This window comes from Neoarius graeffei, chromosome 2 (assembly GCF_027579695.1).
Source record: "Neoarius graeffei isolate fNeoGra1 chromosome 2, fNeoGra1.pri, whole genome shotgun sequence".
Lineage (NCBI taxonomy): Eukaryota > Metazoa > Chordata > Actinopteri > Siluriformes > Ariidae > Neoarius > Neoarius graeffei.
The window spans coordinates 28,864,993-28,880,648 of record NC_083570.1 but is presented as its reverse complement, the minus strand read 5'-3'; the positions used below and the strand labels follow the sequence as shown (position 1 = coordinate 28,880,648).

The 15,656-nt window shown below is 48.6% G+C and overlaps 1 protein-coding gene across 3 annotated transcripts in view; it reads left to right on the top strand.

Moving 5' to 3' along the window:
- Positions 1-15,656, top strand: part of wasf1 (WASP family member 1) — a 303,562-nt gene that overhangs the window by 76,033 nt on the left and 211,873 nt on the right. The window lies entirely within an intron of this gene.

Here is a 15,656-nt window from a genome sequence, read left to right as displayed (position 1 = left end):
ACATTTGATATGTCATCTATGTTCTATTCTGAATAAAATATGGAATTTTGAAACTTCCACATCATTGCATTCCGTTTTTATTTACAATTTGTACTTTGTCCCAACTTTTTTGGAATCAGGGTTGTATATGCTACCCGGGAGCATTCTGTGGGGAAGGCCAGAGGTTGCAGTTCTAGGATCAACGAACATTGAGAGAGAAACAATTTGCAAGTACCTGGTTCTCGGTTCGTGGAGAAGAGCAGTGGCAGGAGCTGAAGTAGTAGACGGCTGGGCAGGGGTAGGCATGGCTTGATAGCGCTGCATCTGTGTGGCGAGGAGGTTGAGTGAGTTGGACAGGGTGGCGAGGTTCTGGGTGATCTGCTGGAGGTCTTGTTGATGAGTCCCGAGGAGAGTCCCTTGCTGCTGGATGGCTGTTCTCAGACGGGTGAGTTCCGCTGGATCCATGATGGCCAGAACGTACTGTTAGGGGAGGTGGAGGTGTGGTGAGATAAGGATCCACAAACAGAACACAGACAGTAATCCAATAAAAAAAAAGGTGATTTAATCCAGGGAAAAAGGGCGTGGCAAAAAGGTGAACAAATGGGACAAAAACAAACGGCAAAATAGTCCAGGTAAAAAGAGACAAAAAACTTGACAAAAACACAAGGCAGACAAGGACAAAAATGCTAAAGAAAAAAAAAACATAAACAAGAAGAAAACCCTAAGTACAAAAACCATGAACTAGAAAAATAGCTTGAGCAAAAACCATGAAATGCAATAAAGGCACAGAAATGGCTGGAATAGCAAAACGAGACATTCTGGCAAAGTCAGGGTCTGAGAACTGCCTTTATATCACGTGATGCCCCGGTGTCCACCATTTTGGACGGCAAGCTAGCTAATGTCAACAACAGTAGCTGGTATGTTACTGTAGCAATGTTTACGGTCAGTCATTTGGATGACTGTTAAAACCTTTCAGTCTCAAGTTTTTCCTTTACTGGATTTACTAGTTTACTGAGCCAGCCGGCCCCGGAGCGCTAGCTAGCTAGCCAGCCAGCCGGCCCCGGAGCGCTAGCTAGCTAGCCAGCCAGCCGGCCCCGGAGCGCTAGCTAGCTAGCCAGCCAGCCGGCCCCGGAGCGCTAGCTAGCTAGCCAGCCAGCCGGCCCCGGAGCGCTAGCCTGCCGGCCCCGGAGCGCTAGCTAGCCAGCCGGCCCCGGAGCGCTAGCTAGCCAGCCGGCCCCGGAGCGCTAGCTAGCCAGCCGGCCGGCTCCGGAGCGCTAGCCGGCCGGCTCCGGAGCGCTAGCCGGCCGGCCCCGGAGCGCTAGCCAGCCGGCCCCGGAGCGCTAGCCTGCCGGCCCCGGACCGCTAGCTAGCTAGCCGGCCCCGGAGCGCTAGCCAGCCAGCCAGCCGGCTCCGGAGCGCTAGCCAGCCGGCCCCGGAGCGCTAGCTAGCCCCGGAGCGCTAGCTAGCCAGCCAGCCAGCCCGCCCGCCCCGGAGCGCGCTCAGTAAACTAGTAAATACAGTAAAGGAAAAACTTATAACGGGCCATGTCTCAACAGACTAAGAAGTTATTTCAATGACATTTAATAACATTTTGTTTATCCTGAGGACCGAAAGTAAATGAAAATGTGAACAAATCTTAGCTGTCAGTGAACAATCCTGGTGGAAGCAGGTAAACGTCGTTCTCTAAGCCTGCTAACCTCAATTTTTGCAAATACCTCTCCCTCTGCTCGCCCTGTAAATGCCCTACGTCGCTGGATAGTGAAGGTGTTTTCTGCATCTCGCTCCTTTTTCTTTTATGTTTTTCGTTTGTCGCCTTCCTCGCATTCAAACTGATTCGAGCCGTGCCGTCCAAAATGGCAGTGTCACATGACTTGGTCACGTGAGTGAAATACCTCAATAGGCAGGGGTGAAAACAAGGAAGTGAGTTGAAGGTGAGCTGGAATTTCCATCCTGGATCGGCGCTGGCGTGGGAGATCTGTAATCTGCGGAGTGGATTCCTCCAAGCTGGTGTGCAGGACTGATCAACAGTTACTGGAAACGTTTAGTTGCAGTTATTGCTGCACAAGAGGGCCACACCAGATAGTGAAAGCAAAGGGTCACATACTTTTGCCACTCACAGATATGCAATATTGGATAATTTTCCTTAATAAATAAATGACCAAGTATAACATTTTTCTCTCATTTGTTTTACTGGGTTCTCTTTATCTACTTTTAGGACTTGTGTGAAAATCTGATGATGTTTTAGGTCATATTTATGCAGAAATATAGAAAATTCTAAAGGGTTCACAAACTTTCAAGCACCACTGTAGTATCTCAAAATCGTGAAATGAGAAAGTATCTCAGAATTATGACTTGCTACTTCAATATAATGAAATGTGAGAGAGGCCTTCAGTTGCTTATAAGTTACCCTGGGGTCCTTTGTGACCTCGCCGACTATTACACACCTTGCTCTTGGAGTGATCTTTGTTGGTCGACCACTCCTGGGGAGGGTAACAATGGTCTTGAATTTCCTCCATTTATACACAATCTGTCTGACTGTGGATTGGTGGAGTCCAAACTCTTTAGAGATAGTTTTGTAACCTTTTCCAGCCTCAATGCTTTTTCTGAGGTCCGAGGCGGAGCATGACACAGAATTGTGAATCAGAATTTATATTACAATTTATGATTCAGCTTTTCTTTCTTTCTTTCTTTCTTTCTTTCTTTCTTTCTTTCTTTCTTTCTTTTTGGGACATTGAAAAGGAATGCTAAAATCTCCAAAAATCTGGCTTTGAGTAGTTATGTAATGACTGGTGTGTGTCTTTTTCTTGGCTTTTTTTTTCTTGGCTTTCTTGCATTGTGTGTCAGGTTTAAGCAGAAACAGAGAAGCTATTTTTAGACTTGGTGATATACTGAACTTCACTATCCCTGTTATTTTGACGAGAGAGAGAGAGACCTCTGGAGATTCTCAGCATCTAATTGAAACCAGCTGTAAGTGCAGAGACCCGGAAATGCCTCCTATCTCCAAGCGCTGGTATTGGCTGTTGTGATGCAGGATGACTTCTGTTTGGTAGTTTCTGGTTTCTATTAAGCAACGAGCTTTGTTGTGTTTGCTGCACATTTGAGTGTTTACACAAAGATAAGCATCATTAGCTCAGCTTATATCCTTTGGCTCAATGTGAAACAGCTCCCTATTGAGTGCACTCTCTGTAGAGAATTTAAATTCTCTGTAGTAAAGCTGTGTCCCCTTATATGTTAAGCGTTAATTTACACAGTCAATATTCAGTTTTTTTTTTCTTTCTGAGCATCAGCGATTCCTCAGATTATTTTGGGACATCGTGTCAAAGTCCCTCTTGCGCCAGTACCGGATCTTCCCAGGTATTCTCCTGTCCCAATACTAACCATTTTTTTTAGGAGCATTGGGCAGTGCTGATCTCCGTTTCTATAATTGAGAGGCAGACATGCTAACCACTAGGCCAGCTCGTGGTCGGACATCATGTGGTGCAGCAATAATTTAGCTTTATCTTGAGATAATTAAATGGATGGTAGTCAGTTTACTGTACAGTAAACCTCATTGAGTTTCTTGATTGAGGTTACTTCCCATTCTCCTTTTTCTCATTTTTTTCTCATCATCTCAAACAATGGGTCATTAACAGTTCATTGCTGTGTACCTGATACTGAGGTTAAGGAGCATGTTAGACTTGAGGATTTTATGCCATACCCCTTGGCATAGGGGTAGGGCAGCTAGACGGAAGCCCTTTTTTTTAATGAAAATAAACATCCAAGCCCTCCTTAATCACCCCAAACTATGAGGCAAAATGAGACCAAAGTGGAATTTTGGGGGCAAAATTTGTTGCCAGAACAAGACAGCTTATCACCCAAATGGCACCATAAGCTACAGTAAAGCATGGTGGTGGCAGCATTATGCTGTGGGGTTGCTTCCCTTCTGGAGTTCTAGTCAACTGCATTAACAATATGTCAATGGTTGGTCCTCATCCCTCACTTATTTACCTTGGTATTTCTTGATTAGTCAAGGAGGTTACTTCCCATTCTCCATTTTCTCATTGCCTTATGGATACAATTGAGACTCTAAACCAAACTTCATTTTGCTGCTTTCTTTGGTTCTTGAATAAGTATCCTGTTGAATGCTTTCCTTTGATTAGTTACTGTCAATAAATGTCATAAATTATCATAAATGTGTTTCATGTCAGTTAGATGTATATGACAGCAAATTGGGGTGGGAACATGTTTCCACACAGCGGAAGCTGGTTCATCAATAGTTTTTAAATTAACAATGGTTTTGATGGTTCTTGTATCAGACACATCCGTTCATATATCATTTGGTCCACTTGTTTCTAAACAGCTTTGTACTAGCTCAGTGCAGTACAGTACAAGATCAAGCGACTCATCTTCTCTTTTGGATTACCAATGGTTGGGTCTTTGTCAAGCAAAGCTTTAGTTGCTGTTTTCTGTCTGCATCATCTAACGACAGGTATCAAACTGGGTTTTGTTATCTTCATTAGTATTTATCACCGAAATCACTTTAGAATCACTGTTAGACCTGATGTGTCAAGATCAGCTTTTCTCCTCAGTTGTGAGGATGGAATATTGACCGATTTGATACAGAAAGACCGCATGGCTGAGACCGCATGGGCAGGGCAGAGGAGTTTTGTCTTCACTTTACGCAGGACTTCACTACACCACCACTGCAGTAGATCTGGGCCATCACCTTTAATTTTATAGCAGTATAACTGTAATATACAATACATTCACTGACTGACCGCTTTAGGTTGCTCATTCAGGCAGTTATTCAATCAGCCTCTCATGTGGCAGCAGTACAATGCATAAAATCCTGCAGATACTGGTCAAGAGTTAATGTTCACATCAAGCATAACAATAGGGGTAAATGGGTACAGATTTACTGAAATTGGACATTGTGATATTTTTCCCATCCAGCTGCATCCAAGAGATCAAACCATCTGGAACCAACCGCCATGTTATGGTCAAACACTGCCGAAATCAAAATTTTCCCCATTCTGATGTTTGATATGAACATTAACTGAAGCTCTTGACGTGTATCTGGATGATTGTGCTGATTGGATAAATGCATGAATATGCAGGTATACAGGGGTTCCTAATAATGTGGACAGTGAGCATATAATATTTTAGGTCAGGAAAGCCAATAGTGATTAAAACTGTACATATAGTAGTACAAAATGTGACCATGAAGGGTTTTCCCAGGCTGTCACACATGCAGTATATAATGTGTGTGTGTGTGTGTGTGTGTATGTGTGTGTGTTTTGTTTTTTAAAACATTGCATAGGTTTAGGATGGCTAGATGTAAGCTCTTTTGAATGAAAATAAACATCCAAACCCTCCTTAATCACCCCAAATTTCTTTCAGCTGCTCCCATTAGGGGTTGCCACAGTGGATCTGTTCCACATATTTGATTTGGCATAGGTTTTACACTGGATGCCCTTCCTGACGCAACCCTCACCAGTCTGTCCGGGCTTGGGACCGGCACTAAGTATGCACTGACTTATGTAACCCCAGTGTCTGGGTATTTTACCTAACCTGCATGTTTTTGAATTGTGCGGGAAACTGGAGCGCCCAAAAGAAACCCACACAGACACAACATGCAAACTCCACACAGAAAGGTCCCATTGGCCATGAGGTTCGAACCTGGAATCTTCTTGCTGTGAGGAGACACTGCTAACCAGTGCACCACTGTGCCACCCACTTAATCACCCCAAACTATGAGACAAAATGTGTTATGGTATGATGAGACCAAGGTGGAACTTTTTGGGCATTATTCAGTGCAAAAAGCAAAATCAGGGTGGTGGCAGCATTATGCTATGAGGCTGCTTCTCTCCTGGGGCTCTCGTTAATTGTATTAACAACTAGAAGGGCACTCGGTAGAGTGCATACCTCCACCAAGCCACATATACGGTTCTGCATCAAAATCAATTGTTCCTTGGCCCATGGCCCACCTTTCCTCAATCAAAATCTGTTCACTAATTTTTGAGTTACGTCAAGGACAGGCAAATAAATGGAGGCGAAAACAATCTCCTCCAACAAAGTTGGCATAGGTAATTATGTCAATGGATGATCCTTGCAAGGATTGTAAGATAAACAAACATGTATATGTGTGTATGTGTGTGTGTTGGTGTAAATAAGTCCTCCCTCACTATTTGCCTTTTCAGATGTCAGTATACCCCCTTTGTGAGGAGTTAATGCACCATTAGTGTAGTGTTGGCTCAAACTTTGCATCCTCAGTGCATTAAGCTGTGACGGGGTCATGCAGACACATGGACACTTCTATTGTGGTCAGCAATGTAGCACACTTCTTCCATCTCTCCAAACAACCTACACTGTGTTAAATCTGTCCATGTGCTCATAACACTTCTCCATGGCTTACGAGATGGAGTTGTTACAGTGGATTATTGAGATGCAATTGTTTCTAGATGCTACAGTATATGATACAGTAATAGTCTTTGTTCTGTTTTGTTTCATCTCTGCTCCGTGTTTGTTTCTCTCACTCTTTGATCAGGTCAGATCAGAAATATAGAGTGTGACCTCTTAAACAGGCAGGGTTGCCAACCTCAGCATGAGTGTGTGAACATGAGACAGGAAGATGTGGGGGAGGGTCAGTGACCAGCGTCACAGCCCAGGGTTGCCTTGGAGATAGCAGTATATGAATGGCATCCCAAGGAGATCAAACATTATTTTCTCTTTGCTTTCAGAGTCTCTCCCCCTCCCTCTCATGTTGTCTCATGCCACCACTGCACAATTTATGAAGGAATCTAATCAATGTGAGCATGAAAAAGGCAGGCTGCCCAGTGTCCCATCTGCACTCCAACAATGGCACCAGCGCAAAGGAACAGAATGACGATAGGACAATATGTCACTCACCAACAGGAAGACTCGACCCATCTTTTCTCAGGGCATCATAGAGAAATAAATCTGTGACTCATTTCCAAGACTGATTCTATCCCTCTACCCCAGGATAGAAAATTCTTCATTTCCTGAACTGATGCAGGATTTGGAGATGAAGAGATGACTTCTTGGGATTTGCTGAAAAGAAATAAATTCACACCATGGTTCGAATTGCGTGGGAGCCAGTGGGAGCTAAGTTCCCATAGAGTGAGGACTGGCTCCCATGAAAGCAGTAAAATCATATATTTGTGGGGGTCTCTAAAAATGCAGCATCATTATATTTTAATCACAAATAAAGCTCATTTTCCTTCAATATCTCATCTCATTATCTCTAGCCGCTTTATCCTTCTACAGGGTCACAGGCAAGCTGGAGCCTATCCCAGCTGACTACGGGCGAAAGGCGGGGTACACCCTGGACAAGTCGCCAGGTCATCACAGGGCTGACACATTAGACACAGACAACCATTCACACTCACACCTATGGTCAATTTAGAGTCACCAGTTAACCTAACCTGCATGTCTTTGGACTGTGGGGGAAACCGGAGCACCCGGAGGAAACCCACGCGGACACGGGGAGAACATGCAAACTCCACACAGAAAGGCCCTCGCCGGCCCCGGGGCTCGAACCCAGGACCTTCTTGCTGTGAGGCGACAGCGCTAACCACTACACCACCATGCCGCCCTTCCTTCAATATACTGAGTAATATTTATGTTAGAGATGGATAAATAGCCTTAAATAATAATAACGATAAGAATAAGCATGTTTACCAAAAGAACACATTAAAGCTAGGTGCATACTCTCGTGAATACAGCACCACCATGCCACTATGCGTGCAAACTATCCTTTACAGAGCTCGCGAATGTTAGCAAACACAATATATAGTGCACAAGAGGGTCTGGACTCTCCACTTCTCTGGAGTTGCCCACGGTGAGCGGCGGTGAGCTGGTGTGGGCTTGCTTATAGCTCCCCAGCTCAGCCGCCATGTGTTGGACAAGTGAATGAGTGGGTCGCCTCTCTGTGCCTTCAGATCGGGGAGAGGGCTCTTGCTGTTTGTGCCTACGGGCTGAATAGCAGTATAGAGTATCCAGCCTTCTTGGAGTCCCTGGGAGAGGTACTGAGAGGTGCTCAGACTGGGGACTCCATTGTTCTACTGAGGGACTTCAACGCTCACGTGGGCGATGACCGTGACACCTGGAGGGGTGTGATTGGGAGGAACGGCCTCCCCGATCTGAATCCGAGTGGTGTTTTGTTGTTGGACTTCTGTGCTAGTCACGGTTTGTCCATAACGAACACCATCTTCGAGCATAGGGGTGTCCATAAGTGCACGTGGCACTAGGACACCTTAGGTTGGAGGTCGATGATCGACTTTGTTGTCGTTTCATCTGATCTCCAGCCCTATGTCTTGGACACAAGAGGGGCTGAGCTGTCAACTGATCACCACCTGGTGGTGTGTTGGATCCGTTGGCAGAGGAGGAAGCCAGACAGACCTGGCAGGCCCAAACGTATGGTGAGGGTCTGCTGGGAACGTCTGGCCGAGCACTCTGTCGGGGAGGTCTTTAACTCCCACCTCCGGGAGAGCTTCTCCCAGCTTCCGAGGGAGGACATTGAGTCTGAGTGGACCATGTTCTCTGCCTCCATTGTCGACGTGGCTGTTTGGAGCTGTGGCCGCAAGGTCTCCGGTGCCTGTCGTGGCGGCAATCCCCGAACCCGGTGGTGGACACTGGAAGTAAGGGATGCCGTCAAGCTGAAGGAGTCCTATCGGGCCATGTTGGCCTCCGGGACTCCTGAGGCAGCTGATGGATATCGCCAGGCCAGGCGTGCCGCAGCTCGGGCAGTTGCGGAGGCAAAAACTCAGAAGTGGGAGGAGTTCAGTAAGGCCATGGAGGAGGACTATCGGTCAGCCTCGAGGAAATTCTGGCAAACTGTCCGGCGCCTCAGGAGGGGGAAGCAGTGCTCTGCCAACACTGTTTACAGTGTGGGTGGGGAGCTGTTGACCTCAACTGTGGATATTGTTGGGCGGTGGAAAGAATACTTCGAGGATCTCCTCAATCCCACCATCACGTCTTCCATTGAGGAAGCGGAGGCTGATGACTCAGAGGTGGACTCATCCATTACACAAGCCGAAGTCACTGAGGTGGTTTGCAAGCTCCTCAGTGGCAAGGCACCGGGGGTGGATGAAATCCATCCTGAGTATCTCAAGTCTCTGGATGTTGTGGGGCTGTCTTGGCTGACACGGCCCTGCAACATTGCATGGCGGTTGGGGACAGTGCCTCTGGAGTGGCAGACCGGGGTGGTGGTCCCTCCTTTTAAGAAAGGGGACCGGAGAGTGTGCTCCAATTATAGGGGAATCACACTTCTCAGCCTCCCCGGGAAGGTTTACTCCAGGGTACTGGAGAGGAGAATTCAGCCAATAGTCGAACCTCAGATCCAGGAGGAACAATGTGGTTTTCGTCCTGGTCGTGGAACACTGGACCAGCTCTATACCCTTCATAGGGTGCTCGAGGGTTCATGGGAGTTTGCCCAACCAGTCCACATGTGCTTTGTGGATCTGGAGAAAGCATTCGACCGTGTCCCTTGTGGTATCCTGTGGGGGGTGCTTCGGGAGTATGGGGTTTGGGGCTCTTTGATAAAGGCTTTCCGATCCCTGTACGAACGGAGCAGGAGTCTGGTTCGCATTGCCGGCAGTAAGTCAGATCTGTTCCCAGTGCATATTGGACTCCGGCAGGGCTGCCCTTTGTCATCGGTTCTGTTCATAATTTTTATGGACAGAATTTCTAGGTGCAGCCAGGGGCCGGAGGGAATCCTGCTTGGGAACCACAGGATTTCGTCTCTGCTTTTTGCGGATGATGTTGTCCTGTTGGCTTCTTCAAACCGGGACCTTCAGCATGCACTGGGGCGGTTTGCAGTTGAGTGTGAAGTGGCTGGGATGAGAATCAGCAACTCCAAGTCCGAGGCCATGGTTCTCGACCGGAAAAGGGTGGCTTGCCCTCTTCAGGTTGGTGGAGAAGTCCTGCCTCAAGTGGAGGAGTTTAAGTATCTCAGGATCTTGTTCACGAGTGAGGGAAGGATGGAGCGTGAGATCGACAGGTGGATCGGTGCAGTCTCCACAGTGATGCGGTTGCTTTACTGGTCCGCCATGGTGAAGGAGCCGAGCCAAAAGGCGAAGCTCTCGATTTACCGGGCAATCTACATTCCAACTCTCACCTATGGTCATGAGCTTTGGGTAATGACCGAAAGAACAAGATTGTGGATACAAGCGGCAGAAATGAGTTTCCTTCGCAGGGTGGCTGGGCGCTCCCTTAGAGATAGGGTGAAAAGCAGTCACTCGGGAGAAGCTCAGAGTAGACCCGCTGCTCCTCCATATCGAGAGGAATCAGCTGAGGTGGCTCGGATGCCTCCTGGATGCCTCCCTGGGGAGGTGTTCCAGGCATGTCCCCCCGGGAGGAGGCCCCAAGGAAGACCCAGGACACGCTGGAGGGACTATGTCTCTCGACTCGCCTGGGAATGCCTTGGTGTTCTTCCCGAGGAGCTGGCCGAGGTGTCTGGGGAGAGGGAAGTTTGGGCTTCCATGCTCAGACTGCTGCCTCCGCGACCTGGCCCCGGATAAGTGGAAGAAAATGAGATGAGATGAGTCTACTGTTGATCAGTCCTGCACACTGGCTTGGAGGAATTTTATCCCATTCCTCCGTACAGATCAGCTTCAACTCTGGGATGTTTGTGGGTTTCCTCACATGAACTGCTCGCTTCAAGTCTTTCCACAACATTTTGATTGGATTAAGGTCAGGACTTTGACTTGGCCATTCCAAAACATTAAATTTATTCTTCCTTAACCATTCTTTGGTAGAACGACTTGTGTGCTTAGGGTCATTGTCTTGCTGCATGACCCACCTTCTCTTGAGATTCAGTTCATGGACAGATTTCCTGACATTTTCCTTTAGAATTCGCTGGTATAATTCAGAATTCATTGTTCCATCAATGATGCCAAGTTGTCCTGGCCCAGATGCAGCAAAACAGGCCCAAACCATGATACTACCACCACCATGTTTCACAGATGGGATAAGGTCAGGACCCTGCTGGAATGCAGTGTTTTCCTTTCTCCAAACATAACGCTTCTCATTTAAACCAAAAAGTTCTATTTTGGTCTCATCCATCCACAAAATATTTTTCCAATAGCCTTCTGACTTATCCACGTGATCTTTAGCAAACTGCAGACGAGCAGCAATGTTCTTTTTGGAGAGCAGTGGCTTTCTCCTTGCAACCCTGCCATGCAAACCATTGTTGTTCAGTGTTCTCCTGATGGTGGACTCATGAACATTAACATTAGCTAATGTGAGAGAGGCCTTCAGTTGCTTAGAAGTTACCCTGGGGTCCTTTGTGACCTCGCCGACTATTACACGCCTTGCTCTTGGAGTGATCTTTGTTGGTCGACCACTCCTGGGGAGGGTAACAATGGTCTTGAATTTCCTCCATCTGTACACAATCTGTCTGGCTGTGGATTGGTGGCGTCCAAACTCTTTAGAGATGGTTTTGTAACCTTTTCCAGCCTGATGAGCATCAACAATGCTTTTTCTGAGGTCCTCAGAAATGTCCTTTGTTCATGCCATGATACACTTCCACGAACATGTGTTGTGAAGATCGGACTTTGATAGATCCCTGTTCTTTAAATAAAACAGGGTGCCCATTCACACCTGATTGTCATCCCATTGATTTGAAAACACCTGACTTTAATTTCACCTTCAAATTAACTGCTAATCCTCGAGGTTTACATACTTTTGCCACTCATAGATATGTAATATTGGATCATTTTCCTCAATAAATAAATGATCATGTATAATATTTTTGTCTCATTTGTTTAACTGGGTTCTCTTTACCTACTTTTAGGACTTGTGTGAAAATCTGACGATGTTTTAGGCCATATTTATGCAGAAATATAGAGGGTTCACAAACTTTCAAGCACCACTGAGTGTGTGTGTGTGTATATATATATGAGAGAGAGAGAGAGCGCGCAATGATAGAAAAACATCTATCATTTCACATTGTGCTCTATTGTTTGTCATTGCGTTGTTAGGGTTTTGCTGGGATTCGAACCTGGTTCGTTGGTGTGATGATCCAGCAAACCCCCACTAGGCCACCAGGGGAATGACTCAAATGCAGAGGCGTGAGGCGGAAGTAGAAAAAGTAACAAAAGGTTTATTTATACTATGTACACTATATACAATCCAGGGCAAAAAACAAAAACAAAGAGTATAATTCAAAAAGAAAAAGGCAAAAATGCAAAAGCTCAGAAGATCCACAAAACACAGTACAAAGGAAACTGGAGATAAACATAACAGCACAAAGACTCCGTGACAAGAGGACTGAACTCAGGGGTATAAATACACAAACTAATTAAGGACACAGGTGAAGATAATTAGGACTAACAGGCAATTAACAAAAACACAAAACACAGGAACAGTGGCGACCTCTAGAGGCCAAAATAAACAAGACATGAAAAGGAAATAACAGCGGCCTCTAGAGGCCAAAACAGTCCAAGTCCTAACAGGACCCCCCCCTCTAGGAGCGTCTCCTGACGTTCCCAGGGCGATCCGGATGGGTCGAATGGAAGTCCCGACACAGTTCTTTATCTAGGACATCCCGAGCAGGAACCCAGCAGCGCTCCTCAGGACCATAGCCCTCCCAGTCCACCAGATATTGCAACCCGCCGCGGACCCGGCGGGAGTCAAGCAGGCGATGCACAGTGAACACAGTCTGCCCCTGGAAGATGCGGGGGGGTGGGGGGTTCCTAGGGGCAGGGGCATACGTAGACGTCAGTACAGGCCGCAACAGGGAAACATGGAAAGTGGGGTTGATCCTCAGAGTCCGGGGCAACTGGAGCCGGTAGGAGACAGGGTTCACCCTGCGCACCACCTTGAAGGGGCCAATGTAGCGAGGAGCAAGCTTGCGGTTCTCCACCCGCAGCGGAAGGTCCTTAGTGGACAGCCAAACCCGCTGCCCAGGGCGGAAAGTGTGTGCAGGTCTTCTGTGGTGGTTGGCCTGAGTCTGGTTGGTTCTGGAGGTCTGTATGAGGGTCTTCCTGACCTTGCTCCAGGTCTTGCGACACCGTCTCACATATTGGTTGACCGAGGGCACCCCCGTGTCCTCCTCCTGGTCCGGGAACAGAGGTGGCTGGAACCCGAATTGGCACTGGAATGGCGTCAGCTTGGTGGCCGATGACTGCAGGGTGTTGTGGGCGTACTCTGCCCATGGCAGCCAGGTGCTCCATGATGTCGGGTTATCCATAGCCAGGCCTCGCAGGGTGGTTTCCAGGTCCTGGTTGAGCCTCTCCGTCTGACCATTGGACTGTGGGTGAAACCCAGAGGAGAGGCTGGCAGTGGCTCCGATGACCTTGCAGAACCCGTGCCACACTCGGGAGGAGAACTGGGGCCCTCGGTCTGAGACGATGTCCTGTGGAAGACCAAAGACTCGGAAGACATGATTAAATATAAGTTTCGCTGTTTCAAGAGCAGAGGGGAGTTTGCACAGAGGTATGAAGCGGCAGGCCTTGGAGAATCTGTCAACAATGACCAAAATGACCATGTTACCTTGTGACTCAGGGAGACCCGTGATGAAGTCGACTGCCACGTGGGACCAGGGACGCCGGGGAATGGTCAGAGGATGCAGGAGACCCTGGGGACGCTGTCGTGGGTTCTTGGTTCTGGTGCAAACCTCACAGGATAGGACAAATGACCTTACTTCCTGCTCCATGTTAGGCCACCAGAAGCGTCTTTTCAGGAAGTCCAGGGTCCTCCGAGCTCCCGGGTGGGCGGTGAGAGGGGAAGAGTGACCCCACTGGAGAACCTTGGCCCGGGCTTGATGTGGGACGTACAAGAGGCCCGGTGGCCCCGTCCCAGGACCGGGGTCCTGGCGTTGGGCTCGTCGAACAGCCTCCTCAATACCCCAGCGGACAGGGGCCACAATCCGGGACACCGGGATAATAGGCCCGACTTCATTCTCCCTGTTAGTGGCAGAGAACAGCCTGGACAGTGCGTCAGGTTTGGTGTTCTTGGAGCCGGGACGGTACGAGAGGGTGAAGTCAAACCGACTGAAAAACAGGGCCCACCTAGCCTGTCGAGGGTTCAGTCTCTTGGCTTGCTGGAGGTACTCCAGGTTCTTGTGGTCAGTCCAAACCAGGAATGGATGTTGCGCTCCCTCCAGCCAGTGCCTCCACTCCTCAAGGGCCAGTTTGACCGCTAACAGTTCTCGATCCCCCACATCGTACCGGGACTCCGCAGGACTCAGGCGGTGGGAGAAGTAAGCGCAGGGGTGCAGCTTTCCTTCCGAACGTTGAGAGAGTACCGCGCCGACACCACTGTCCGAGGCGTCCACCTCCACGATGAATGGTTGGGAGGTGTCCGGGAGGACCAGAATGGGTGCCGTGCAGAAGCGGGCCTTGAGGTCTTTGAACGCCTTTTCTGCCTGAGGAGACCAGCCATAAGATCCACCTGTCCCTTTGGTGAGGTCTGACATGGGTGCTGCCACAGAACTGAAGTTCCTGATGAACTTGCGGTAGAAATTAGCGAATCCTAAGAACCGCTGAACCTCCTTAACGGACTTGGGAGTAGGCCAATCCCGGACGGCCAGGGTCTTGGCAGGGTCCATTTGGAGTTGGCCTGTCCGTACAATAAATCCCAGAAAGGAGACCTCGGGAACATGAAATTCGCATTTCTGGGCCTTGGCGAACAGATTGTTCTGTAGCAGCCTCTGGAGAACCTGGCGGACATGGTGGCGGTGCTCCTGCATGGTCTTGGAAAAGATAAGGATGTCATCGAGGTAGACAAAGACGTACAGGTTAATCATGTCCCTTAAGACGTCGTTGATTAGGGCCTGAAAAACAGCTGGTGCGTTGGTGAGTCTGAAGGGCATCACCTGGTATTCGTAGTGCCCAGACGGGGTGTTAAAGGCAGTCTTCCACTCGTCTCCCTGTCGGATACGGATGAGGTGGTATGCGTTCCGTAGGTCCAACTTGGTGAAGACGGTGGCGCCTTGGAGCAGGTCGAAAGCAGTGGACATCAGCGGAAGGGGATATCGGTTGCGCACAGTGATCTTGTTCAGGCCCCTGTAGTCAATACATGGTCGAAGCCCCCCATCCTTCTTGCCGACAAAGAAGAAGCCGGCACCAGCAGGTGAGGTGGAGGGTCGAATGAACCCAGAGACCAGGGCGTCTTTGAGGTATTCCTCCATAGCCTTGCGTTCTGGCTGAGAGAGGGAAAACAGTCTGCCACGAGGAGGGGTAGTCCCAGGGAGCAAGTCGATGGCACAGTCGTAGGCCCGGTGCGGAGGAAGAACGGCGGCCCTGCTCTTGCTGAATACTTCCTTGAGATCCCAGTACTCTGTGGGAACTTGAGATAACTCGGTGAGATCAGGGGGCTCGGCAGGAGACACAGGAGAGCTAGAGAGCAGACAAGAGGCATGGCATGCAGGGCCCCATTCCACAACCTGGCTTGTTACCCAGTCTATGCGAGGGTTGTGGCGAATAAGCCAAGGAAGGCCTAGAATAACTGGGAACTCAGGTGAAGGAATCAGGTGCAGGGATATTTCTTCCTTGTGACCTTGAGACTGGAGGAAGACTGGAGAAGTAACTTGGGTGACTCTTCCATCACCTAACGCTTGGCCATCGAGGGCAGACACAGACAGAGGGACTTCAAGAGGTGCAGTAGGTATATTGATGCTTTGGGCGAAGTGAATATCCATAAAGTTCCCAGCCGCCCCTGAGTCTATCAAAGCT